The sequence below is a fragment of the Mytilus galloprovincialis genome, chromosome 13, assembly GCF_965363235.1.
Source record: "Mytilus galloprovincialis chromosome 13, xbMytGall1.hap1.1, whole genome shotgun sequence".
NCBI lineage: Eukaryota > Metazoa > Mollusca > Bivalvia > Mytilida > Mytilidae > Mytilus > Mytilus galloprovincialis.
This window is the reverse complement of record NC_134850.1, coordinates 4,552,109-4,580,099: the sequence shown is the minus strand read 5'-3', so window position 1 is coordinate 4,580,099 and position 27,991 is coordinate 4,552,109. Positions and strand designations below refer to the sequence as shown.

The 27,991-nt window shown below is 31.6% G+C and overlaps 2 protein-coding genes and 2 long non-coding RNA genes across 7 annotated transcripts in view; 3 read left to right on the top strand and 1 right to left on the bottom strand.

Annotated features, from left to right (window-relative positions):
• The window catches only part of LOC143056900 (uncharacterized), a 438,790-nt gene that overhangs the window by 371,085 nt on the left and 39,714 nt on the right, over positions 1 to 27,991 (top strand). The gene's annotated exons all lie outside the window — the stretch shown is intronic.
• The window catches only part of LOC143057339 (uncharacterized), a 69,514-nt gene that overhangs the window by 14,683 nt on the left and 26,840 nt on the right, over positions 1 to 27,991 (top strand). The gene's annotated exons all lie outside the window — the stretch shown is intronic.
• On the bottom strand, positions 7 to 27,991 carry LOC143057922 (uncharacterized). 3 transcript variants are annotated; one of them, XR_012972867.1, is made up of 4 exons: positions 27,867 to 27,991; positions 11,031 to 11,117; positions 5,483 to 5,567; positions 7 to 358 (listed from the first exon to the last, which is right to left on the bottom strand). It is a non-coding gene; the product is annotated as an uncharacterized LOC143057922 (long non-coding RNA). The 3 variants fall into 3 exon arrangements; XR_012972866.1 differs by lacking the exon at positions 27,867 to 27,991 and adding an exon at positions 18,574 to 18,727; XR_012972865.1 differs by lacking the exon at positions 27,867 to 27,991 and adding an exon at positions 18,603 to 18,716.
• LOC143057923 (uncharacterized) lies at positions 3,794 to 26,649 on the top strand. Of its 2 annotated transcripts, none has more exons than XR_012972868.1 (3): positions 3,794 to 3,868; positions 25,122 to 25,330; positions 26,329 to 26,649. It is a non-coding gene; the product is annotated as an uncharacterized LOC143057923 (long non-coding RNA). The 2 variants fall into 2 exon arrangements; XR_012972869.1 differs by lacking the exon at positions 3,794 to 3,868 and adding an exon at positions 18,896 to 19,026.

Sequence of the window (27,991 nt, the reverse complement as noted above, 5' to 3'; positions counted from 1 at the left end):
AAATCATTTAAGTTAACACATTTTAATTTCAAAACATTCAACAGATATTTCCAAATAACAAATTTTGTAAACAACAGATATAATTGGTAACTGGTAATTATTTTACAGTCAATATGTTTTTATATTTATCAAGAGGCATCATAATCATGTTCATTAAATTCTTTCCTTGTCAGACTGTTACTGATCTCAAAACCAGTGAAAATTGCAAGTAGCTTTTAGTTTCTAGTAGTACTATTTTGATAAGATGTGTAATTTTTCGTCATTTCTTTTGATGTTCTGTCATAATCAGTCAGACTATTTCACCAAGATGTTTTCAAATTCTCCTAGTACTTCAAAGTGCTCTTTTTTCAATAATAATCTGAAATACACAAAATCAACAGGTTAGTAACTTCATAATGTACAAACTTTAACATGTCAGATTAATATGATTAAGAAAATGATGTGCAGCGCAGCCTTGTTATTTGACTGACCAGTTGGTGCATGTTTGGACACAATATTCAAGCTTGATAGACTGTCTGTATTTGGATTTTGATCAAAATTATGAGAAAAAAAATCCCCCCTCCCCCAATTTTTTTCAACCCCCTTTCAGTAATTACCCCAAAACTTAATCCCATCCTTTTCCTTTGTGGTATGGTACTTTGCAGTACAATTTTAAAGAAATCCATACACTTAAACACAAAATATTGTCTGGAAATTAGAAAAATGCTTGTTTTTGACCCCCTATTTCCTGAACGTTTGAGGCAATTACCCCTTTACACAATTCCAGTCTACCCTTTGTGATATGGAACCTTGAAGAACAATTTCAGAGAGATTAGTACACTGGCACACAAGTTAATGTCTGGAAACTACAAAAATGCTTCTTTTTTGCCCCTAATTTCTAAACTGTTGGTACCATCACCCCAAAAATCAACCCAACCTTCCTTTTTGGTATTAAACCTTGTGTAAAATTTCATGGATATCCATTCGCTTAAACTATATAATTATCCGGAAACCATATGTGTCGACATACATCGCTAACAACAACATCATACCATAATATGACTCAATTTTATTCTTCGAACTTATAAAGATCAGGACGCTGTTTTTTACTTTTTAATTGTTTAACATTTTACAATGGGGGGCTTTTATTTATAGCTTATTACAATATATATGGTAATTATTTTTGCTAAAGGCTGAAAGCAAACCACTGAACTGTCATTGTTCATAAAGATAGTTTTCATGGGCAATCTTAGCACATTTCTTCATTTTTACATGATGATCATTTTGAAAATCAGTCATTGTTATTTGTGGAAACCCTTCTTGGAATTTAGTGAAACTTGAATATATAAGCATTACCATTTTTATGATAAAAAAATTCAAAATATTTTCATTTCCTGTATCTACATGATCTAATTAATAAAGGATTTTAGTATTTTTGCAGTTAACATTAATCTGTAGCTTCTTTCTAGGGTTTAATATAAAAAAAAGAGTGCACACGCTGAAATGTCTCGCCTTCTTTTGTAGTCCTTAAAATAAAGCTTTATTACAATTGAAACATAACCTTAACATTAACCTAAAAAACTAAAAATTGACCACTAAACCATGAAAATGAGGTCAAGGGCAGATGACACATACCAGCTAGAAATGTACACCTAACAATCATTCTGTTATTATTTCCATTAACACCAAATATATTAGACCTATTGCAAATAGTATATGAAAAACAGAAAAAAAAACACAAAAACTCAACTATAATCACTGAACCATGGAAATGAGGTCAAGGTCAGATGACACCTGCCAGTTGGACATGTAAACCTTATAGTCCTCCATACACCAAATATACTAGACATATTGCTTTTAGTATCTGAGATATGGACTTGACGGTCACCAAAACTTAACATGTTCACTGATCCATGAAAGGAGGTCGAGGTCAAGTGAAAACTGTATGACAGCCATGAGGACCTTGCAAGGTACTCACATACCAAATATAGTTATCCTATTACTTATAATAAGAGAGAATTTCACTTTACAAACCAGATGCTCCGCAGGGCACAGCTTTATAGGACCACAGAGGTCGAACCCTGAACAGTTGGGGCAAGTATGGACACAACATTTAAGCTTGATACAGCTCTGAATTTGGATTGTGATTAAATAGTTGACACAAGATAGGTTTCTGACACAGAATGAATGTGGTCTAAGAACTTACACTTAATAAACTGTTATCACAGAGATATGTATCCCCTTTTTGTAATTTTGATTATGCAATGTTGAAATTAAATAGCAATATTTTAACATGTAAGTTATGCAAATATTCATGTAATTTTGATAATGCAATGTTGAAATTAAATAGCAATATTTTAACATGTAAGTTATGCAAATATTCAAAGTCTATGAACAATGACTGAAGGTACATGGCTAAACAATCTCCATGGAATGAGATGTGCCAATGATAAATATAATACAACTGCATACCAATTACCATTGACTCATAATAAGTAGTTCCCTTTAAACGAACCTAAACACAAACATTAACTTTTAAACTATGTAAAAGTTTCAAAGTCAATGAACCATGATCAGGGGTGGGGCTATATAATCTCCATGAAAACAACACTTTCAAATGACAATAAATTTGCATACCAAATATCATTGACTTAACATTAGCAGTTCATCTTAAACTGATATTATCACAAACTAATACATGTAAACTAAGCAAAAGTTTCAAAGTCAATAGACCATGACTGAGGGGGCAGGGCCAAATATTCTCCATGGAAATGAGATGTGCTAATGTTTATAAAACTGAACACCAATTAACATTGGCCTACCACTAATGGTTCCCCTTGAACTGACCTTATCACAAACTAATACATATTAACTTAGCAAAATTATCAAAGTCTATAGACCATGACTAAGGAGGCGGAGTCAAAAAATCTCCATGAAAATGAGATATGCCAATGCTTATACAACTGCATACCAAATATCATTGACCTACCACTAGTGGTTCACCATAAATTGACCTAATCACAAACTAATACATTGTTGATGCTGCCGCCGCGGGGAACACCATACCTATGTCTCATTTTTTTACTCCGTCAAGGCGAGAAAAAAACTTATAAATTTTAAATTGGACATTTACCTATTATGGTCAAATATCCAAAATATAAATACATGGTTAGATTCAGCATATCATCATGATCATAGAACCCCAAGAATTCAATTTTTGATGAAATCAAATAATGTGCAATTTTAGTCCCTTTAGACCTCAAGCATGTCAATGTGGATCAATTTGATAACCAGGCCCAAATATTAAAATTCTAAATACACGGTTAGATTCAGCATATTAAAGAACCCCATTTTTGTTGAAATCAAACAAAGTTTAATTTGAACCCCGATTTGGACCAAGTCCATAATCAAAAATCTAAGTACATGTTTAGATTCAGCATCAAAGAAGTCCAAAAATTCAACTTTTGTTAAAATCAAACAAAGTTTAATTTTGGACCCTTTGTACCTTAATGTAGACAAATTTGAAAACAGGACCAAAAATTAAAAATCTAAGGGTGCTATAAACAGTTTCGTATAAAAAACTAGGGGTAATTCCCCCGACTAAAAATAGACTTGGAGGGAAGTCCCTTTTTATCAACATAATTGGTAAAAAAGTATCATGTTTTTTATATTTAATTGTAAAATTAAGTTAATTAGCTTCAATTAAAACAGGTTGAATGATTAAAATAATTTTTTAAAATTAGATTAAATACACATGTTTTAAGGGGAGACAAACTGTAAACATCCTGTTTTTTTGGCAGTGAAAAGTGCAAAAACTTATTTGCACCCACTGTATCTCTTTTCGAAGCAGGCGAACGTAGCCTGAAGCATAAATTTTTAGAAAGACCAGGTAAAAACCTATGAAATTCATACTGTTTTGAATATGAAAAATGTGCATGTATCATGTCTGCATGGGTGTGCACATGGCCTGATTTCATGTTTTTTATGCATAGATTAGGCAATGTTTTTCCCATTGTCTCTGGATAAAACTTTTTGGTACTATTAAAAGTACAATTTATTTTTATTTCATTATAAACTAGAGAAAATTCTGATTCTAATGATATAGTTTTATACAAGTATCTTCATTAACATTAACACCACTAAGGGTCAATTATAGATGGTCCCTCAAAATATGACGTCATAGAAAAAAACTGTTGATTGCACCCTAAATACATCGTTAGATTTGACATATATACAAGAACCCAAATAATTCATTTTTTGATGAAATCAAACAAAGTTTAATTTTGGACCCTTTGGACCCTCATTCCTTAACTGTTTGGGACCAAAACTCCCAAAATCAATAACAACCTTCCTTTTGTGGTCATAAACTTTGTGTTAAAATTTCATAGATTTCTATTCATTTATACTATTAAAGTTATTGTGCAAAAACCAAGAAAAATGCTTATTTGGGCCCTTTTTGGCCCCTAACTCCTAATCTGTTGGGACCAAAACTCCCAAAATCAATTTGAAACTTCCTTTTCTAGTCTTTAACCTTGTGTTTAAATTTAATAGGTTTCTATTAACTTATACTAGTTATAGTGTGAAAACCAAATGTCTTCGGATGACAACGACGACGCCAACCTCATACCAATATACGACCAAAATTTTGAACTTTTGCAGTCGTATAAAAATCTTAACTTTTTTTTCAAGTAGACACTCAACCATGAAAATTAGGTCAAGGACATTAGACATGTGACTGAGAGAAACTTGGTAACCTGAGGCATTTTGGTATATATTCAAAGTATGAAGCATCCAGGTCTTCATCCTTCTAAAATATAAAGCTTTTAAGAATTCAGCTAACTCCGCTGCTGGCCCCCAGAACATTATATATATGTCGAGCTTTCTGCAACAAAAGTTGCAGACTCGACAATAAGATGATGTGGTATAATAGTCTATTTTCACATTATCAACTTTTGACTCGGATTCTATGTTTTTTCAACAGGTTTTAATACCTTCTCTGTGGTAAGATATCTTGGTACTCTGTCACTACAAACACCCGAAAGAAGTAAATTCAAAAATATAAATGGTGCAATTTTGGCGGAAGGTTTACTGTTTTCTGATGATTTAGTCATGTATAGAAAACATAATCATGATAATGGCATATGCATTAAACAGTTAACTTCCCTCAAATTTGTTCCGATTAAAGTGGGTACATGTAAATAGGAAATTTGTCTATTGCAAATGACACAATATCCACCTTGAATGACATGGACATCAAATAACTGATACCATGGATACTGTGTCATACTTTCACAGATTTCTATGAAACTTTGCAGATGCTTTTATGATTGCATTTTTAGTTGTGCTAATGTTGATGGTATGTTTTAATATACATGTACTGCCCACTTTAAACAAATTTTATTGTTTCACATACAGTTATTACCATCTTACCCAATACATTTGATGCATACTCGAGGTACATGTATTAATACAAATATAAACATTACTTTAAATTTATGTTTACCTTCATTTGATATCCTTAATCTTCAGTCAAACTTTCCGACTCCTCAACCATTTTTTTGTCAACAGAGAAAATTTACCTCCTTTATCTACAATAAAATTCTAATTAAAACTAGACCTTACAAAAAACTCTGTGGCTAATTTATTAAATAATTAGGAGTTGACTGACAATTTCAACCATTCATGATACTTATTTGATGATCTTTTCTTGTTGATCATTTTTGCGACTTAAACTAAAATTTCTCTCCATCTATATGTTATTTGTTTAGATGACATCAAGTGATGGCTATAATCATTCATTTATAGGTCTAGGTTAGCTTTTAAGGGCATACGATACAGTTACAGAGGAGGTAATGACGTTGCTAATGCAAAATGTTATTTTCGCGACATCAAACTTTAACATACCAGAGAAAAATGCATTTTTCGACTGATTTTTATCATTCAAACTGAATTTATTTGAAAACGAGTTCATGGAACCCCATTTTTCAAAACAGCAATTTGTTTGACTTTCAATTTGCAGGGAGATTATGTGACCCAAATTTGATAAAACTTTAAATAAAGGATTTTTTTTAATTTTGATAAACATAAAGCCAAAAATGACATATTTTTCCTCAATTCATGAACATTTGATAAATACGAGTTATTTCGGAATAAAAAATGCATATTTTTTTAGGATACTTATAAAATACAGAAATTACCGATTATTTAAAATCATAAGAAACCTCAAATTAAAAAAAAATATGCATATGTTTTTTATAACTAAATGGTTAGTTTTCATTAAACAACTTATGTACATATACTTTTTTCTGATGAAAATTCTTTAATTTGTCCACATTTAGAAGAAGAGTACTTATTTTTAATTGCTTGCTGCCAGCAAGCAATTTGCCGACATATTTTCAGTATGCATAGTGACCCGAGCGTAACCCTCCTCGTAAAAATCTGGTGACCACAATACGCATGGATCTGTCATTGAAATAAACAAATATCTGATTATACATGTTAAACACGTGCTCAATACCCATGCTTTTTGTGATTTGTTTACTATAAGGTGACAATTGGTTAAACTCGGCTTCAAATCACGGCATTTAATGAGCAGCCATATTTGTTCAATCATAACAAACAGAGAGAGAAAAAAAATGGCGATTAATATATGATATATTTGCGAAAATAATGATAAAATCCTGCACATAGGACTAAGTTTATGAATGTATACATCCATTGGTTCAAGAATTGGACAAACATTATTTTTCACCACTCACTCGTTTCATATGACTTTAACAAACTAGTGTTGCTCACCTTGGTCTATGTGAATATTAAACAAAGGACACAGATGGATTCATGACAAAATTGTGTTTTGGTGAGAGTGATGTGTTTGTAGATCTTACTTTACTAAACATTCTTGCTGCTTACAATTATCTGTATCTGTAATGAACTACGTCCAGTTAGTTTCAGTGGAAAATTATAGTGAAAATTTACAAATTTTAAGAAAAATGGTTACAAATTGACTATAAAGGGCAATAACTCCTTAGGAGGTCAATTGACCATTTTGGTCATATTGACTTAATTGTAAATCTTACTCAGCTGAACAATATTGCTGTTTACAGTTTATCTCTATAATAATATTCAAGATAATAACCAAAAACAGCAAAATTTCCTTAAAATTACCAATTCAAGGGCAGCAACCTAACAACTGGTTGTCCGATTCATCTTAAAAAATTCTGGGCAGATAGATCTTGACCTGAATAATAATTAAACCCCATGTCAGATTTGCTCTAAATGCTTTGGTTTTTGAGTTATAAGCCAAAAACTGCATTTTACCCCTATGTTCTATTTTTTGCCGTAGCAGCCATCTTAATTGGTTTGCCCGGTCACAAAACACAATTTTTAAACTAGATAGCCTAATAATGATTCTGGCTGTGTTTGGTAAAATTTGGCCCAGTAGTTTCAGAGGAGAAGATTTTTGTAAAAGTTAACTAAGATTTACGAAAAATGGTTAAAAATTGACTATAAAGGGCAATAACTCCTAAAGGGGTCAACTGACCATTTTGGTCCTGTTGACTTATTTGTAAATCTTATTTTGCTGAACATTTTTGCTGTTTACAGTTTATCTCTATCCATAATAATATTCAAGATAATATCCAAAAACAGCAAAATTTCCAATTCAGGGGCAGCAACCCAACAACAGGTTGTCCCATTCATCTTTAAATTTCAGGGCAGATAGATCTTGACCTGATAAATAATTTTACAACTTGTCAGATTTGCTCTAAATGCTTTGGTTTTTGAGTTATAAGCCAAAAACTGCATTTTACCCCTATGTTCTATTTTTAGCCATGGCGGCCATCTTGGTTGGTTGGCCGGGTCAAAAAACACAAATTTTAAACTAGATACTTAAATGATGATTGTAGTCTAGTTTGGTTTAATTTGGCCCAGTAGTTTCAGAGAAGAAGATTTTTGTAAAAGATCATGGAGATTTACGAAAAATGGTTAAAAATTGACTATAAAGGGCAATAACTCCTAAAGGGGTCAACTGACCATCTTGGTTGTGTTGACTTATTTGTAAATCTTACTTTGTTGAACATTATTGTTGTTTACAGTTTATCTCCATCTATAATAATATTCAAGATAATAACCAAAAACAGTAAAATTTCCTTAAAATTACCAATTTAGGGGCAGCAACCCAACAATGGGTTGTCTGATTCATCTGAAAATTTCAGGGCAGATAGATCTTGACCTGATTAACAATTTTACCCCATGTCAGATTTGCTCTAAATGCTTTGGTTTTTGAGTTATAAGCCAAAAACTGCATTTTACCCCTATGTTCTATTTTTAGCCATGGCGGCCATCTTGGTTGGTTGGCCGGGTCAAAAAACACAAATTTTAAACTAGATACTTAAATGATGATTGTGGTTTAGTTTGGTTTAATTTGGCCCAGTAGTTTCAGAGAAGAAGATTTTTGTAAAAGATCATGGAGATTTACGAAAAATGGTTAAAAATTGACTATAAAGGGCAATAACTCCTAAAGGGGTCAACTGACCATCTTGGTTGTGTTGACTTATTTGTAAATCTTACTTTGTTGAACATTATTGTTGTTTACAGTTTATCTCCATCTATAATAATATTCAAGATAATAACCAAAAACAGTAAAATTTCCTTAAAATTACCAATTTAGGGGCAGCAACCCAACAATGGGTTGTCTGATTCATCTGAAAATTTCAGGGCAGATAGATCTTGACCTAAATTAACAATTTTACCCCATGTCAGATTTGCTCTAAATGCTTTGGTTTTTGAGTTATAAGCCAAAAACTGCATTTTACCCCTATGTTCTATTTTTAGCCATGGCGGCCATCTTGGTTAGTTGGCCGGGTAAAAAAACACAAATTTTAAACTAGATACATCAATGATGATTGTGGCCAAGTTTGGTTTAATTTGGCCCAGTAGTTTCAGAGGAGAAGATTTTTGTAAAAGTTTACGACGACTGACGACGGACGACAAGTGATGAGAAAAGCTCACTTGGCCTTTTAGGCCAGGTGAGCTAAAAACAATTTGTGTTTATCTTTTATAACAAAAAAATTATGGCAGATTCCATATAAGAAAGTGAAACAACTCCCATAAGCATGTTAGACATAAATCATAAGCAATGAACTTCTGTTTTTGAATACATGCTTTACTAATAAAGATAAAGACAATTTGACCAAAAAAAAAATTATGAGCATCATCCTTTTTGAATAAACGAAGCCTTAAATGTTATGTTTCTGACATAAGATTTGACAGACTTTATTTTTTTCTGACATAAGATTTGACAGACTTTATTGTTTCTGACATAAGATTTGACAGACTTTATTATTTCTGACATAAGATTTGACAGACTTTATTTTTTCATACATAAGATTTGACAGACTTTATTTTTTTCATACATAAGATTTGACAGACTTTATTTTTTCATACATAAGATTTGACAGACTTTATTTTTTCATACATAAGATTTGACAGACTTTATTTTTTCATACATAAGATTTGACAGACAAATTGAGTTTCTGACATAAGATTTTTCATACATAAGATATTTTGACAGACAATATATATTTGTTTTTTTTTTTACTGACATTGGAAATCAAATCCTAGTTGAAAGTCATTTTTAAAACTCCTGGAAAATACTGCAGCCTAACATCTAACAAGATTTCACCTCAGGTCAAATAATTTTAACTGTTAGCACATTCAAATGTTTCAGACATAAGAAAACAAGTTTGACAGATCTTATGTAGGAAACATATAAGTTTAAACTATTGCTTGAATAAAGTTAAATAAAAGAATCAACATGTGTTTTTTCTTATGCACAGCATGATTTACAGTTTTAACTGGCATAAATTGGAACCAACAATGATTTTGAAAGATTTTACAGCGATGTTCCTGACATAAGATTTATTGACAGACACTGAGCTATAAAGCAAGATATTTGAAAGTGAAAAAAATATATATCACAAATGTTTTTGACTAAAAAAAGTAACAGATTTGGGAACAGGGATGTTTGAATAACCTGACTACACTATTAAATACCAGTATACAAGTGTCAACATAAAGCATTGTGTAAAAAAATGGGAGTTAATTCTGTCAAATTTTTTGCATTTTTTCAACTTGTTTTAATCATTTCTTCTTTAAACAGAAACAATCATATCCAAAAATTATTTTTATAATTTCATCTAACATAATTATTCATCAAAACATTCACAGATTATGTTTCAAATAACAGTAATTATTATTTTTATCTATTTATTCATTTTGACAGACATTTCCATTTCTTACATGGAATCTGCCTTATGTCTTTTCTTCGAAAAAAGAAAATACAGCCACATATCTGAATTTTGAGCAAATATACAAAATTTCGACCTCATTTTTCTCAAAAAGTAGCACATGAAGGTATATTTTTTATTACATATTTGATTTAATCAGGTAAAAAATAGCCTATGCAAATTTTTACGAACTTGTAAATACAGGATCAAAACTGTACGGTATGCCCTTAAGAGAAATTCAGCCCATTGTGTAAGGACAAGGATAAAATATTGATTATTAGAACATGCTTTCAGTAACTGCTATAAATCTCAGATTTGTATTTCATGTGTTTTTGTTTTAGGATTTTTTATTGTGCTTTGACTTTCTATTGATCTTAGAATTAAGCCCTTTTCAAATGGTTTATATAGTTTGCTAGTTGGAATGTTGCACCACTGTCATAGGTTAGAAGGAGGGTTTCGTGCCAGCAACCATTTTTAATGTTTTACAAACTCCATGTGTCTGTCTCAATTCAGGAGCTTGTAATTCAGTAGTTTGTTGCTGTATATCATAACAGTTTATCGTTCAATGTTTTGTTAATAAATCAGGCCCTAAGTTGTTCATTGGTAATTTCAAGTCCTTGATGTTGTATAGCTCATTGTTGAAGGATGTACAGTTACCTATGGTTGTTAATTTTTGTCTCACTGGTCTCTCATGGAGAGTTGTTTCATTTACAATCATACCACATCTTCTTATTTTTACAAAACATTTAAATAAGTATACTTCACCTTAGAAGCTGCAAACAAACTGGTACAGTCCAAGTTCCTTTTCTCTTTGTTTCTTCAACATCATTTGTATGAATGTATCTGCAACATCTACAAGGAAAAATTGTTTCTGTAAAAATGATAAACGTACTTCAATCTTATACTTAATAAAAAAAAATGGGGTCACCGTTCACAACCTGCCTTCGAAAGAAGCATACATTTTTGTAAAGGTACCTTTTTTCTGTTGAACTAATAGCAGAAATAGAGGTACATGTAATACCGAAATAAGAGAACTTAATTACAGAAATCGCTCAAATTTTACAATAGTTTAGTTTAAGAACAGCTTAATTGAAAATAATAATAATAAAAAAGGTCACGGATGAGTTCCAAAAATGGCATTTTTATACCAAAGGGAGATAATTTTGAGCAATTTTAATGATATCTACATTTTACAATTCATCTGAGGCCATCAAAAATTGATTTTTTAAAATTATTTTTGTACCATATGATAAAGTAACAACTCTTGCACGTTAAAGACACCCTTGTAGATTTCGAAAAAGAGTAGGCTAATGCCGCTACAAGGCAGCACTCGCACCCGCAAAGTGGAAAGGGATTGATATAAGTTGTAAAACTTGTTTCTTAATCCACTATAAATAAATATGTTTAAACTAAAGTAACAACTACTTAAGGTAACAAATAAAAGAAGTAGGTAAGGTTCCGATTTTGGCCTCAAATTTCAAATTCATCTAACGAAAGATTTTGGACACTTTTTAAACTCTTAACTGTCTATTTCAATTGATTCAATTAGTTAATGTGAAAGATTTTGACTGACTTAAGTCATTAAAAACGCTCAGATTCAAGCTTTCGTATGAAAAATCTATTGAATTTGCCAAAAAATGTCACTTTTCTGATGGTTTTTGTCAAAAAATGAAAGTGGCCGCATCTGTGTTCATCAACCTTTACATGTATATATATATTATGTATTATCATTAAATACATTTAAAGAACCTTAGTGAGCACACTCACATACCCCACGTCCCCACATTGTCATTGGAGAAATTAAATTAGTGTAAGAAAAAAAAAATTGTATAAGAAAAATTAATTTCCTGCCAATATGCACATCTAAATAGTATGTCCTTATTATCTACAAAATTTCATGAAATTCTGTTGTGTGGTTTCAGAGGAGTTGGGATGACAAACTGTTGCAGAAGTACATTGAAGCAAATAAGTTCAAAGGGGCGTAACTCCTAGAAAAAAAATTGAATCACAATTTCCCGTCGATATGCAGAACTACATCGTATGTCCTTAATATCTGAAAAGGTTTCGTGAAATTCTGTTGTGTGGTTTGAGAGGAGTTGCCATAACAAACTGTTGCAGTAAAACATTGAAGTAAATAAGTTCAAAGGGGCGTAACTCCTAGGAAAAAAATTGAATCCCAATTTCCCGTTGATATGCACAACTACATAGTATGTCCTTATTTCTGAAAAGGTTTCATGAAATTTTGTTGTGTGGTTTGAGAGTAGATGAGATGACAAACTGTTGCAGTAGTACATTAAAGTAAATAAGTTCAAAGGGGCGTAACTCCTAGAAAATAAATTGAATCGCAATTTCCCGTCGAATATGCACAACTACATAGTATGTCTTTATTATCTGAAAAGGTTTCATGAAATTCTGTTGTGTGGTTTGAGAGGAGTTGCGATGACAAACTGTTGCAGTAGTACATTAAAGTAAATAAGTTCAAAGGGGCGTAACTCCTAGAAAATAAATTGAATCCCAATTTCCCGTCGATATGCACAACTACATAGTATGCCCTTATTATCTGAAAAGGTTTCGTGAAATTCTGTTGTGTGGTTTGAGAGGAGTTGCGATGACAAACTGTTGCAGTAGTACATTAAAGTAAATAAGTTCAAAGGGGCGTAACTCCTAGAAAAAAAATTGAATCGCAATTTCCCGTCAATATGCACAACTACATAGTATGTCCTTATTATCTGAAAAGGTTTCATGAAATTCTGATGCATGGTTTGAAAGGAGTTGTGATGACAAAAAACAGGACTGACGGACAGACGAACAGGTCAAAAACATTATACCCTCCGCAACTCGTTGCATGGGGTATAATTAACATTTCAATATTATAAATGAACACGAATAATTACAATATCATAATGTAAGGGGAAAATTTACACTTTCATTTAAGACAGAAACCGTCTAAAATTTACCAAAAAATCTAAAATTTTGAAGATTTCAGTAATTTAGCATAACTTAATGATGCTACATGTAGTACCTGATATATGCATTGTATTGTCAAAAACATCCTATATTTATTTAGCAGAAGCATGCTACTTTCCAATAAATAGCTTAAGGATTACATTTTCACAATTTTGTAAAACTGCTATATTTTGTGGCCAAAAAGGGGTCTTACTGAATCTACTCCTATGTAATGAAAAAATAAATGTTTATTTTTCTCTTAAATTTTTATACATGTACCCTCGAGCCTCCTTATTGTAACTTATAGTAGTTTCTGGTTTTATCATTGTTGCAGGCCATACAGTGACCTAAAGTTGTTAATTTCTAATGTAATTGTGTCTATTGTCTAGAGACAAGATTTGTCTCATTGGCAATCATACAGTATACCATATTTTCTTTTTAATTTGTTGACTTAATATTCTGAATATTTCAACACCTATTCACATATTTTTAAACTAGAAATCAATGGTGGATCTAGAAATTTTCATAAGAGGGGGCCCATAGACTGCCCAAGAGGGGGTCCCCACTTCAGTCTTTTCCCCTTACATTATGATATTGTAAAGTCAATTGTAAAATACTGGTATAGATTTGAAAATCTTACAACTGAATTCATATGTTGAAATCATAATCTTTCAGTCAGTTTAATTGAAGTCTGGAGCTGGCATGTCAGTTAACTGCTAGTAGTCTGTTGTTATTTATGTATTATTGTCATTTTGTTTATTTTCTTTGGTTACATCTTCTGACATCAGACTCGGACTTCTCTTGAACTGAATTTTAATGTGCGTATTGTTATGCGTTTATTTTTCTACATTGGTTAGAGGTATAGGGGGAGGGTTGAGATCTCACAAACATGTTTAACCCCGCCGCATTTTTGCGCCTGTCCCAAGTCAGGAGCCTCTGGCTTTTGTTAGTCTTGTATTATTTTTATATTAGTTTCTTGTGTACAATTTGGAAATTAGTATGGCGTTCATTATCACTGACCTAGTATATATTTGTTTAGGGGCCAGCTGAAGGACGCCTCCGGGTGCGGGAATTTCTCGCTACATTGAAGACCTGTTGGTGACCTTCTGCTGTTGTTTTTTATTTGGTCGGGTTGTTGTCTCTTTGCATTGGGAACATGTGTACATGTATTAAATATACTGTTCCCAGCTGACACCTTATATGTATAGGAAGTGCCCCCTCCAGAGATTCCTGTTTATTCAATTCAATTCAATATTTTATTGGAAAGAGCTCAATAGAGGCGTGATCCAAATATCCAAATACAGATAATAAATAATATTAAAACAACACACAAATGAAATAACGATTCATGGAACAAGTCAAGCCAATTCTATGTATACAAATACATCATAAACTGATATTGATACCATAGACTTATATTTCAGTATTATTCTAGATTTTCATATATTTACTTAAAACACACAATATAAGATATTTATATATATATATGTATATGGACAAACTACTGTCAAGGATTATTATCTGATGAAACGGTATGGTGGTCTCTCAAATCAAGAGCTTCTTCATTATACATACAAATAGATTTTAATTCCTTTTCAGACATAGGATTTAACATTTTGGTAAAATTTTCATCCAAATTATTTAAATTTATATCATTAATTTTATATTTAGATCTAATTTTGTTATATTGCAGACATTCAGTCAAGAAATGAATCTCATTTTCAATTTTTCCTGTGCAAAATTTACAAAATCTCTCATTAGATGGTATTTTTGGTCTTGCATACCTCCCAGTTTCTATCGCTAATGTGTGTGCATTATTCTTAATTTAGTGAGTTTTTTTCAATTTATATATATACCCTTTCCTCCATTGAATTTTTTTTTTTTGCATACTTGATTCGCATAGGATTTTTTTGATAAAATGCTGAACATATGCTTTAAAGTATTAACATGATTAAGGCATTGCGAAAAACAACTATTTCATCAAATAAATTTGAGTCGGATATATATACATTCCTATGATATTCCTTTTCATAATGGATACCAATTTTATTAAGTCAACTGCAGACACTTTGTATTCAAAGTGTTTCAACTGAGGTACTACAAAGGCGTCAAAAGACGTCATTATTGAGTAAGGGGGGTGGCGTCAAAAGGCGTCATTATGGAGGAAAGGGTTAAAGGTACAAAATGTATTTAGGAATATTAAAATTTAAATATTCTTGTTGTTTAAATTTTACTAAAAAATAAAAGTTTACCACAGTGTCCATCTTTTATTTTAGAAAGTTCAAATATAATTTTATTTTTGTAGAAATCTTCTAGTTTCTGTTTGAAATTACTATTACAATGCTATTTTTTGCAATATATTTCATTAATTCAGATAGTTTATAAGACCATGAATTTTCTCTATTTGTGAGAGTTTTGTCCACTTCAAAAGCAGCCTTGAAAATTTCATGCGGACCACCAGACCGTTCACCAATATCACTGAGACGCTCATAATATTTATACATAAGTTGATAACATTTAATGCGAATGGGTAAAGTGCCTAATTCACACCGCATTGCTAGATTGGAAGACTTTCCATGAACCACAAGTATGTTTTTAAATATGGAGTTTTGTGTTTTGTCTAATTTACTTTTGTCTATAAATGCTTCAAAATTTGGTTTGAATTCTGATAACCATACTTCTGATCCATAAGTTAAAATAGGAATTATCATTGAATTAAAAAGCTGGAGCCAAGTCTTAACAGACAAATTTTCACTATATGGTAGTTTTGACTTCAATGCAAAATATGCTGTTTTAGCTTTATCTAAGAGGCTTGACACTGCTTGTATAAATTTTCCAGAGCTATGAAAATCAACTCCTAAGTATTTATAACAATCAACAATTTCAATTGCATTAGAACTGTAATAAAAGTAAACGTTTTTTTAATTTACTTTTAGTTTTAGAGAAAATTATAATTTTTGTTTTCTTAAGGTTCAAGTCCAGTTTCCATTCAGTACTATGTTTTTGTAAAGAATCAAGAGAGTTCTGGAGACCATCTGCATATTCCGATATCAATAATAAATCATCAGCATACAATAAATGGTTCACTTTTTGACCATTTAAATTTACTGCACTAGTTAAGTTTGTATCTAAGTATTTTTCTATGTCATCAACAAATAAATTACTGTAAATTCAGAAATCATTGCGTGCATTTATTATTGCGATTTTGTCATTTTAGACTTAAATGCGATTTTAATTATAATGATTTTGAGAAAAATCCTGTTTAATTCATATCAATGATTTTAAAATGCGAGTTAAAATTATTGCGTTTACAAGTCTGTCGCATTTTTCGCAATAATCAAAACCTCGCAATAATTTCTGAATTTACAGTAAATAAAGTTGGACTTAAACTGTCACCTTGTTTGACACCCTGATTATCAAGAAAAGGCTTGGTAAACATATTTTGATATTTACATGAATATAAGGTATTAGAGTACATGTCATGCAGTATATTATAAAATTTGCCTTGTATTTCTTTATTTTGTAATTTTAAGAACATAGCTGATCTCCAGACACTGTCAAAAGCCTTTTTAAAATCTACAAAACACACATATAGTTTCTTTTTACATTTAAACAAATATTTGTTTATTATTGTTTTTAAAATAAAGACATGATCTACAGTTCTGTAATTTTTTTCTAAAACCACCTTGATTTGAAAATAATAAATTACGTGTTTCAAGAAAATCACCAAGTCGTTTTTGTAAAATGGATGTAAAGACTTTACCAAGACAGCTTGTTATGCTTATACCTCTATAGTTCCCACAATCAGATGGGTCACCAGATTTATAAATTGATGTCAATAGAGAAATGTTCCAAATTTTGGGGAATTTTTCTGAGTTAAGTATCTTATTAAAAAGTTTGGTCAAAAGTAAAACCAGAGTGTTTGACCACACCTTTAGAAATTCATTAATTATCAAATCAGGACCTCCAGATTTTCCCTTTTTTAACTTCTTAATACAGTCTTTGATTTCTTTACGTGTAATAGGGACATTAAGGGATGTATTAGAAAAGTTGTGATTTTTGTTCTCTATATTTTGATTTGTATCAGTTGTATCATTATTACTTGAAGCAAGCAAATTTCTATAGTGAATCTCCAATTCTTTGGCAGAAATAGCAGGCTCACAATTATTATTCTTTTTTTTGTAATTATTAATGCTTCCCCAAAATTTTTTGGTGTTCTTTGGGTTCATCTCATTTATTTGTTTTATTAAGGAATGAAAAAAATACTTTTTTAATTTATTTTTCAATTTATTGTACTCTCTTTTACAGTTGCAATAAGTCAATCATAATTACCGGTAGGGGCTTTACCTAATTTATTTCCAAGGGAACGCACTTTTCTAAGGAGAAAGCAATCATTTGACATCCATACTTTTTTTAGGTTTTTCTTTTTTTTGTGTGTCTTTGCAATATGGATTTTTAAAAATTGCTTTAGGGAGCTACCATTTGATTTTTAGGGGGGGGGGGGGGGGGGGGCTAGGATGAAATTTGAAAAAAAAGGCAGGACAGGATTTTGAGTAATAAAAAAAGGCAGGATGAGTAACTTGGCAAAAAAAAATGGCAGGATGACAATTATTGTAAAAAAGTCAGGATAAGCTAAGAAATAAAAAAGGCAGGACCAAATAGACTGAAAAATAAAAATACAGGACAGAGATTACAACTAAAAAAAAAAAGGCAGGACAAAATTTTTCATCCTAGCCTCCCCATAAAAATCAAATAATGTAGCTACCATTTGATTTTTATGGGGTGGGGGGGGGGGGGGCTAGGATGTAAATTTTGTCCTGCCTTTTTTTTAGTTGTAATCTCTGTCCTGCCTTTTTATTTTTCACTGTGTTCGGTCCTGCCAGAGACATATAATACATTGTATTATATGTCTCTGGTCCTGCCTTTTTTTTTTTTAGTTTATCCTGACTTTTTTACCAAAAGTGTCTTATTTTTTTTTTGCAAGTTCAAAACTCCTGCCCTGCCTATTTTTTCAAATTTTATCCTCGTCCCCCCCCCCCCCCCCCCCATAAAAATCAAATGGATAGCTTCGTTAAAAGAAACTGGGTTTTTTTGCAGCTCAAAAGTTTATTACTATTAGTCACAAATCAATGAAAAACAATTATCTGGCCATAATCGCGAACATTTCAACAAACTTCCCCATATTAATTCAAATAATTTACATTCTTAACATGACGGCTAAATATATATATCAGACCAAACGTTCCACGGAATCTTCCGTTGAGACCCCCCCCCCCTTTTTTTTTCCAAACGGGTATTTTTTAAAATGCGTGTTTCCTTAATGGCAGTTTTGAAAGAGACATAATAGTAAGTGACTTTTCACCGAGAAAATTTAAGTATTATGCATTTTACGTATCAAATCTTATCAACACATCTTCATCTTCATCCTCAAGTTTCGTTTGCTCTGTCTTTACGGTCTCCTTTCGTACAGAAAAGTTAGGGCATATTACTACACGAATATTTATTATTAAAGTCGCAACATCCCTAGAAAGATCAATAAAATACAAATGTGTATTGATATCATGGTTTGTTCTACAAAGAACGATGAAATGTCTAGTCATTCTAAATCAAATTAAAACTCGACAGCGGACTATTTTTATGTGCATTTAGAACTTTGTTGACAGATTGCGATTCGTGCTCGCGTCGTCTGTCAAAGATAAATTGTTCATACTAGAAGCAAGGAGATTGAAAATTATTCACAGGAAAAACAGTTTGTTTTGAGGCAAGCAAAATCAACATTCAATTAAATAAAAAAGAGAGTTAAGGAATTTACGTGGTAAGATTTTAATAGAACAAGCGAAAAAAGGATCTGAAAAAGCATTTATGAGGGGGAGGACAGGGGGTAGTCCAAATAATTATGACGTCTTGAAAGAATTATTTGGACTAGACAGGGGGGTACTCCTTTTCCTTCTCTCACCCATTTTCTCCTTTCTCCTACCCCTCTTCTCCTTATTTTATTTTTTTTTAATTTACCGGAAAAAAAAAGATATTTTATTTCTTCATATTTTATTTTTTTCTCCAACTTCTCCTTTTTCCCAACCTTCCTCTCCTTTCACCTACCCCCTTTCTCCCACCCCTTTCTCCTACCTCCTTTCTCCCTGTCTCCCTTATCCCTGTCCTCCCCCTCATTTATATCTGATACTGATCATAACTCATGAATAAAAATGGTATCTGGTCTCAGTTGGGCTGCTGTGTCAGGATTTGACTGTCAAAGTGATACAAAACTCTAGAATTCTTCTGTATATATACAAATACACCGTGACAGTAGCTAATATTCGGTTACAAATGCAAAACTTTGGTTGGCTTGCCTTCTTTGTTTGTATAATTGTTTATACAAGCTTTGCTAATATGATTGACATGATGGTCATCTTTATATAATATATATAGGCATAGTTTAACCTGTATATTTAATATTTGAATTTAATTGGATATTATCCTAATGAGTGTACAATTTAAATACAAAGCAAGCAAGCTAACTTAAGTCTTGCTCTACATGCTTTAGGAAATTAGCTGTAACAGATTGATACACAACTCTTTCGTTTTGTCTATAACAATGTTAAAACATATTACATTCATATTCACTTTTAAAAATTAAAGGCATAGACATTTAAACCTAGGACTTCTAATGACATGGACATGACTTTGTGGGAAAATTAAAAGTCTGGGGACATAAATTTTATCAAAAATTTAACTATGTGACTCTTAAACATTACTAAAACATAAGATTTAAATTTGCAAATGCAAGTAATTGAATCTTTTATAGGATTTTATAGGACATGATTACCTAGGAAAATTTGTCTGGGGACATATATAACTACATTGTAATATCGGACTAAATATATACTAGTAAATTCTGTAACCATGGACTTTTTATACTATATAGTAATATTTGTCCGCCCTGACATATTTTACCAGGACAAATTTATCACTCACACTTGTACTTGTTCGCCCTGGATCAATTTGCTCTGATTTTTTAGCTCACCTGGCCCGAAGGGCCAAGTGAGCTTTTCCCATCACTTTGCGTCCGTCGTCGTTAACTTTTACAAAAATCTTCTCCTCTGAAACTACTGGGCCAAATTAAACCAAACTTGGCCACAATCATCATTGGGGTATCTAGTTTAAAAAATGTGTGGCGTGACCCGGCCAACCAACCAAGATGGCTGCCATGGCTAAAAATAGAACATAGGGGTAAAATGCAGTTTTTGGCTTATAACTCAAAAATAAAAGCATTTATAGCAAATCTGACATGTAGTAAAATTGATTCTCAGGTCAAGATCTATCTGCCCTGAAATTTTCAGATGAATCGTACGACCTGTTTTTGGGTTGCTGCCCCTGAATTGGTAATTTTAAGGAAATTTTGCTGTTTTTGGTTATTATCTTGAATATTATTATAGATAGAGATAAACTGTAAACAGCAATAATGTTCAGCAAAGTAAGATTTACAAATAAGTCAACATGACTGAAATGGTCAGTTGACCCCTTTAGGAGTTATTGCCCTTTATAGTCAATTTTGAACCATTTTTCGTAAATCTTGGTTATCTTTTACAAAAATCTTCTCCTGGGCCAAGTTCATTATAGATAGAGATAATTGTAAGCAGCAAGAATGTTCAGTAAAGAAAGATTTACAAACACATCACCATCACCAAAACACAATTTTGTCATGAATCCATCTGCGTCCTTTGTTTAATATTCACATAGACCAAGGTGAGCGACACAGGCTCTTTAGAGCCTCTAGTTTTTGTACTCCAGTTGCATAATGTTAATTATTTGAACATTACATGTTAAAGTTTGTTGAAAAATTTGCTGAATTTTTGTATTGCCACAACCAATTTGTTATTTCCCCTATTTGCTTAGTCACTGTCATGATAGTAGAACACTGGAGTACAATGTATTAATTTATATTCATTGCTTTTTTTTAACAAAATATAAATTTGTTTTTTAATACAAGTCTCAGAATATATACAAAATGTAATTTTAAACGAACTTGTAAATCCTTGTATTAAATTCCTGTTTTCGTGATTTACAGTTCATACATCCATGACATCATTGTTTTTATTAATTCCAAGCTGACTACTAGCTTATAAATAAAAAAAAAGTTTTTTTTTTATTTGATCCATCAAAAGACAATTATCACAAAAATCAGTGACAATAATTTACATTTGTTTAAATAATCCAATTTTTCAAGACGTTTCGGCCGAAACGTCTTGAAAAATTGGTTTATTTAAACAATTATATAAAGTATGTTCCCTATTGGAATTTTGAAAACAAGGAATAATTTACATGTTATTGAACAATTAACTTTCCTAAAAACTTTTAAGTATTTATGTTTTTTTTTATAAATTTTAAGCTATACAATTCTTACTTGCATCGTTGAAATGTGCTTCTATGTGGTTTTGTTAGCAATTTCTGTACAGGTCTGCTAAAGGCTCAAATTGACATTTCACCCAATTTCACCATTTTCCCTCCAAAATTTGGGTTTTAAGGCAAAAATTTTATTTTTCCTTATTGGTGACCCTTGTATTTGCCAGGGACGCATACATGTATATATAAGTCCTTGTATTTGCTTAATATTTGAAGCTGTATTTCAGCTTTGTACATTACAGATTTGGACCAGGTCACACCTGAGGTGTCACAGACAGTTTTTATTTGATATCCCATAAAAATATGTCAGCACCTCTATTTTCCCTATCATTTCATTGAAAATGGTCCCTTTAACATGCTTGTACCTATTTAAAGTAAAATTTTGAGCTTAAATGGTCTGGAACCCCTATTTTTTTTCGACAAATTTGAGGTACTCTTTGTAAAGATTAAAATAATACGGCATTCTGATAAAGACTTTGAATAAGTCTGAGCCATCTTAACTGTGTAAAATCAAAAGTAGCAGCACGAAATAAAGTTAAAATGAATATGAGTCCCCTGTATTATATTTTAAACACCGCTTTTTTGATGATCAAGTAATTCCTAAATGAATACTGGAAAATAGCTGTAGAATGCTCTCCGAACATAAAATTTGCATCAAATAATAAAAAAGCTTCATTTTAATCAACATAGAAATATGTTTCGAATTTGATGATTTATTGGGTATATATGATATTGCCTTCACTCAGTTATAAACTAGAAAAAAGTAATGTTTAGCTCACCTGGCCCAAAGGGCCTACTGAGCTTTTCCCATCACTTTGCTTCCGGCGTTGTTACCTTTACAAAAATCTTCTAGAACTCTGAAACTACTGGGCCAAATTAAACCAAACTTGGCCACAATCATCATTGTGGTATCTTGTTAAAAAAATATGTCAGATGACCCGGCCAACCAGCCAAGATGGCCGCCATGGCTAAAAATAGAACATAGGGGTAAAATACAGTTTTTGGCTTATAACTCAAAAACCAAAGCATTTAGAGCATATATCTGACAAGGGTATAATTGGTATAATTGTTTAACAGGTGAAGATATATCTGACCTGAAATTTTCAGATGAATCAGACAACCCATTGTTGGGTTGCTGCCCCTGATTTAGTAATTTTAAGGAAATTTTGCTGTTTTTGGTTTTTATCTTTAATATTATTATAGATAGAGATACATTGTAAACTGTAAACAGCAATAATGTTTAGCAAAGAAAGATTTACAAATAAGTCAACATGACCGAAATGGTCAACAAGGTCAATTAATCCCCTATGGAGTTATTGTCCTTTATAGTCATTTTTTAACAATTTTCATAAAATTTGTAAATTTTTACCAACATTTTCCACTAAAACTACTGGGTCAAGTTCATTATATATAGAGATAGTTTTAAGCAGCAAGAATGTTCAGTAAAGTAAGATGTACAAACACATCACCATCACCAAAACACAATTTTGTCATGAATCCATCTGCTTCCTTTGTTTAATATTCACATACATGTAGACCAAGGTGAGCGACACAGGTTCTTTAGAGCCTCTAGTTTAAAGTCTAGAATACCTTTTTATACAACCATAAAATTTTTGCAATCATATAATTATATTGGTATCACATTGCTTTGTGGTCAGCTGAGCATCGTTCGAAGACGGATGGTTTCCAGATAATAACTTTAGTATAAGTTAATCATGTTAATAGAAATGAATAGAATTTTAACACAATGTTTAAAACAACAAAAGGAAGCTTGGGATTGATATTGGGGGTTATGGTCCCTAAGGTTTAGGATAAGGGGACCAAAACAAGCATTTATCTAGTTTCAGGACAATAAGTTGTGTATAAGTAAATTCAATTCCTCTGAAATTGTACCACAATGTTAAATATTATAAGAAGAAGGTTGGAATTTATTTTTAGGGTTATGGGGCAAACAGTCAAGAATGATGGGCCAAACACAAGCATTTTTGTAGTTTTAAGTTAATGACTTGGCTAAGGATATAAATAAAACCATTTATGAATAAGGGGCAAAAAAGATGAAAAACAATTATTTTTCTGGTTAAAGCATAGTCAAGACAATTTGAAAGCTGTGTAAGGGAGGTAATCCAAAAGTTATATTTGAATTATTTCACACAACTTTTAAGGTTGTACCTAACACTACAGGGAGATAACTCTGTAAAGTCAGCTAAACGTTTTAATTACGTTGTGTTGTTAAAGGGATATTAAGCTTTTCAATGATCAAAATGAGTGTTTGTCAAACTGCTATATAACCAGTGTAATTTTTCTGATAAAACGGTTGGTTCAAAAAAATTTAAATTTTTATATTTTTGTCAAAGAGTCAAAGTAAATACTTTGTCAAAATTTTAAGAAAATTAAACGAGCCAAATTAATTTTAGTTTAAGTGTTGGGTACCACCTTAAAGATGTGATTTTGAAATTTACCAACATTTTGTTTATATAGATTAGACCGTTGGTTTTCCCGTTTGAATGGTTTTACACTAGTAATTTTGGGGCCCTTTATAGCTTGTTGTTCGGTGTGAGCCAAGGCTCCTTGTTGAAGGCCGTACTTTAACCTATAATGGTTTAATTTTTAAATTGTTATTTGGATGGAGAGTTGTCTCATTGGCACTCACACCACATCTTCCTATATCTATATATAACTTCAGTATTAATAAAATCCATTGGAAATTTGCCAATAACTTAAGTTTAATTAAAAAAAATGCCAATAGTTTTAGCATAAGTAAATATAAATCTTTGAAGTTTGAAACCACAAAAAGGAAGGTTTGGATTGATTTGGGGGTTAATTTATGGTCCCTTTGGTGTAGGAAAAAGGGGTATAAAAGGGTTTTCTATTGTCCAGACAATAATTTGTAGAACAGTTTATAGAATTGCCTGAAGTTTCCACACCACAAAACTCCAAAGGATAGTAAGGGTTGGAATATTGGAGTTATGACTCAATCTGTTTATGAATTAGGAGCAACAAAAGGGGAAAAACAAGGGTTTCCTGGTTAATGGACAATTACTTTAGATTTGTTTCTTTTTGTTGGTGCCTTTTTTTGCTAGTTCTTTTATGAATTTTTATGCTCTACCTACAATAGTAGAGAAGCATTATGTTTTCTAGTCTGTGCGTCCTTTCGTCTGTTTGTTTGTCTGTCCATCCATTCTTCCCACTTCAGGTTAATGTTTTTGGTCAAGATAGTTTTTGATGAAGCTGAAGTCCAATCAACTTGAAACTTAGTACAAATGTTCCTTATGATATGATCTTTCTTATTTTAAAACCAAATTAAAGACTTTTGACCCCATTTTTATGGTTCACTGAACATAGAAATTAAAAGTGTTCCCTCAGTTTCAGGTTAAATTTTTTTTAGTCAAGGTAGTTTTTGATGAAGTTAAAGTCCAATCAATTTGAAACTTAGTACACATTTATCATTAAAAAAGCTGATTGTGTCGTTTCATATTGATTAAAATTTATTTACCTAATTTATAATTTCAGCTTTTCCATGCATTGTAAGATTTCCAGAATATAGAACATGTAGTTCCTGATAAAAAAAAAACACCAAAAGATTGCTACGATAAAACTGTTGAGTAACTATTTGTAATACAGAATGCATCAAGATGGTGGTATGCTACATATATAATATTGATACTATGACAGATGAGAAAAGAAACTGAAGACATAATGAAATGCTGAAGTCAGCAAAGGTATGATTATAACTGTTACTGATGTTTGAAGAAGTGTGTCATTATAGCATCGACAAATATTTCAATCAAACATGGTTCAGTACTTCAGACTAGTTTTAATTTAAAAGAATTAAATGGCTACTAACATCCATTGCTAATTACAGCTTATTAACCTCCTGTTAAAAAAAAGAGGGGTGAAAAATACCATTGCAACATTCAAACTCATAAATCGAAAATAAACTGACAACGCCATGGCTAAAAATGAAAAAGACAAACAGACAATTAATAGTACACTAGAAACAACATTAAAAACTAAAAACTGAGCCACACAAACCCCACCAAAAACTGGGGGTGATCTCAGGGTCTCCAGAAGGGTAAGCAGATCCTGCTCCACATGTGGCACCCTTCGTGTTGCACATGTTATTACAAACTTGGTATATATAGTCTATTTCGGTAGGTCACATTCATGAAAAGGAAAGGGGATTGCAGGTACGAAGTAAGAAACATCCGATATCATCTGTGAAATGGTTTATCCATAATGGTCAACCAACTGTGATGATTGGGTAACCTGTATTATATTCAGGGGTGAATTCAGACATTTCTAAAGGGGGGGGTTCAAACTAAATGTCTCCATTCAAGTGCATTGATCGTCTCAAAAAAAGGGGGGTTCCAACCACCGGAACCCTCCCCTTGGATCCACCACTGATATTTGAGAAATTGCCACAATACATTTTGTTGATATCAAATTAAAGTTGAGAAGCTACGGTAATCTATATATGTTTATCTACTTTTCATTGTCTCCTCTCACCTTGATTAGTAAATAAATAAAAATCATGTTGGAAGAAAAATTTGGTCATGTGTATATGTTTTAGGAACTAATTGTGGTATATTCTTCAGATTGAAACATGCAACAGAAAGTTCAATCATGACCATAAAGCAGGCAAGACATTTCAGTATGTACAATCTTGTAAAAATATGTCAAACTATGTCAAAGCATATTTTTTGTTTTGTTTTTTCAGATAAAGATATAAGGAGTAGATATTTTCCTGAAGATCTCATTTATGTCTCGAATGTGAAGGGAACAGAAGTTATCATGATGATTCTTTAAAGAAAAGATACAGAAACACAAGCTCCTGTAGACACTTATGAAAAAGAAGATGTTTTTGCAATGAATATGTGTGAATGTGATAAATTATGGCAAATCAACATGGTCAATTAACAACAATATGTTCTACAAATTTCCTAGATTTATAAGTTTCATAACATTTAGTTGAGGCAAACTAAAGTTAGATAACGGAAAACGAAAAAAATTGCAAATAAATATTGTTATTAAATACTCAGTTTTAGTTATTTTTATTTTGATATTAAAAAATATACTGTATTAGATAAAAACTAGTTATACATTTAAAAAATTAGTAACCCTCATGTCTCCCTGCATTAGAAGTTGCATAATTTAGCATTTACAGATGAAATATAATTGTGAGTAAAGTTCAACATGTGAAATAGTCTGACTGGATATGACAGAACATCAAAAGAAATGACGAAAAATTACACATCTTATCAAAATAGTACTACTAGAAACTAAAAGCTACTTGCAATTTTCACTGGTTTTGGGTTCAGTAACAGGGTGACAACTTGAAGGAAAGAATTTAATGAACATGATTATGATGCCTCTTGATAAATATAAAAACATATTGACTGTAAAATAATTACCAGTTACCAATTATATCTGTTGTTTACAAAATTTGTTATTTGGAAATATCTGTTGAATGTTTTGAAATTAAAATGTGTTAACTGAAATGATTAAAGAATTGAAGTCTTTAAATGATACAAAAGCAAGGATACATTGAATGATTGCAATTGAGACAACTACTAGCCCTGCATAGTAGGGCACTGATGTAAACAAGTACAGGTCACCTGAAGTCTTCAACAATGAGCAAAAGCCTGAATTTAAAGATCGTTATACATGGGCTTATTAAGTCCCAAGATAATGGTATCTACATCCTTTGCTTTCAAATTTTTGTTAGTATGTTTCTGATAGAGGTTAATTAAAATAAGCCCAGCACACTTAATTTGTGAACTGTTTTTATTTAATTTCAAAAGGGAAAGCTAATAGACAAATTTAAGCAAATAACAAAAAAAGGAAATCCATTTAATATGGCAGACAGCAACCAAACACAACCAGTGGACATAATGAACATGTTTTTGAATGCTCAAACTGCAATAATAACATTAGACACAAAAACATCTTATATAATGCTGGATTACACAAAAGTGTTTAAATCATCTGCTCTTCTCTGGTGTTTAAAAATTGTACAGATTTGGTGTCACAATATCTCAGTAGCATGGATTAGAATCCCGGCATGGGAAGAACAAAAAATTTGTGAAAGCAAATTTACAGATCTTACATTGTTGGGTTGATGATTTGACGACTAAATGCATGTACATGTACAATATATACAAAAAGTTAGCTTTTATTGAGACAAAGGCAAAAATAATAGTGCAACAAAACATGTTTATTACAGATATAATAACAACAAACTAAAATAACACTTACCACTACTAAATGATTAGGAACTTTCAGGAACTAATTGCAGCTACTGTCCAGGTTATGTTAAACAAATCACCTCCAACTGACCGTCTCCAACTGATCTGTTCAGTGAAGAGTTTTTATCATTGAAA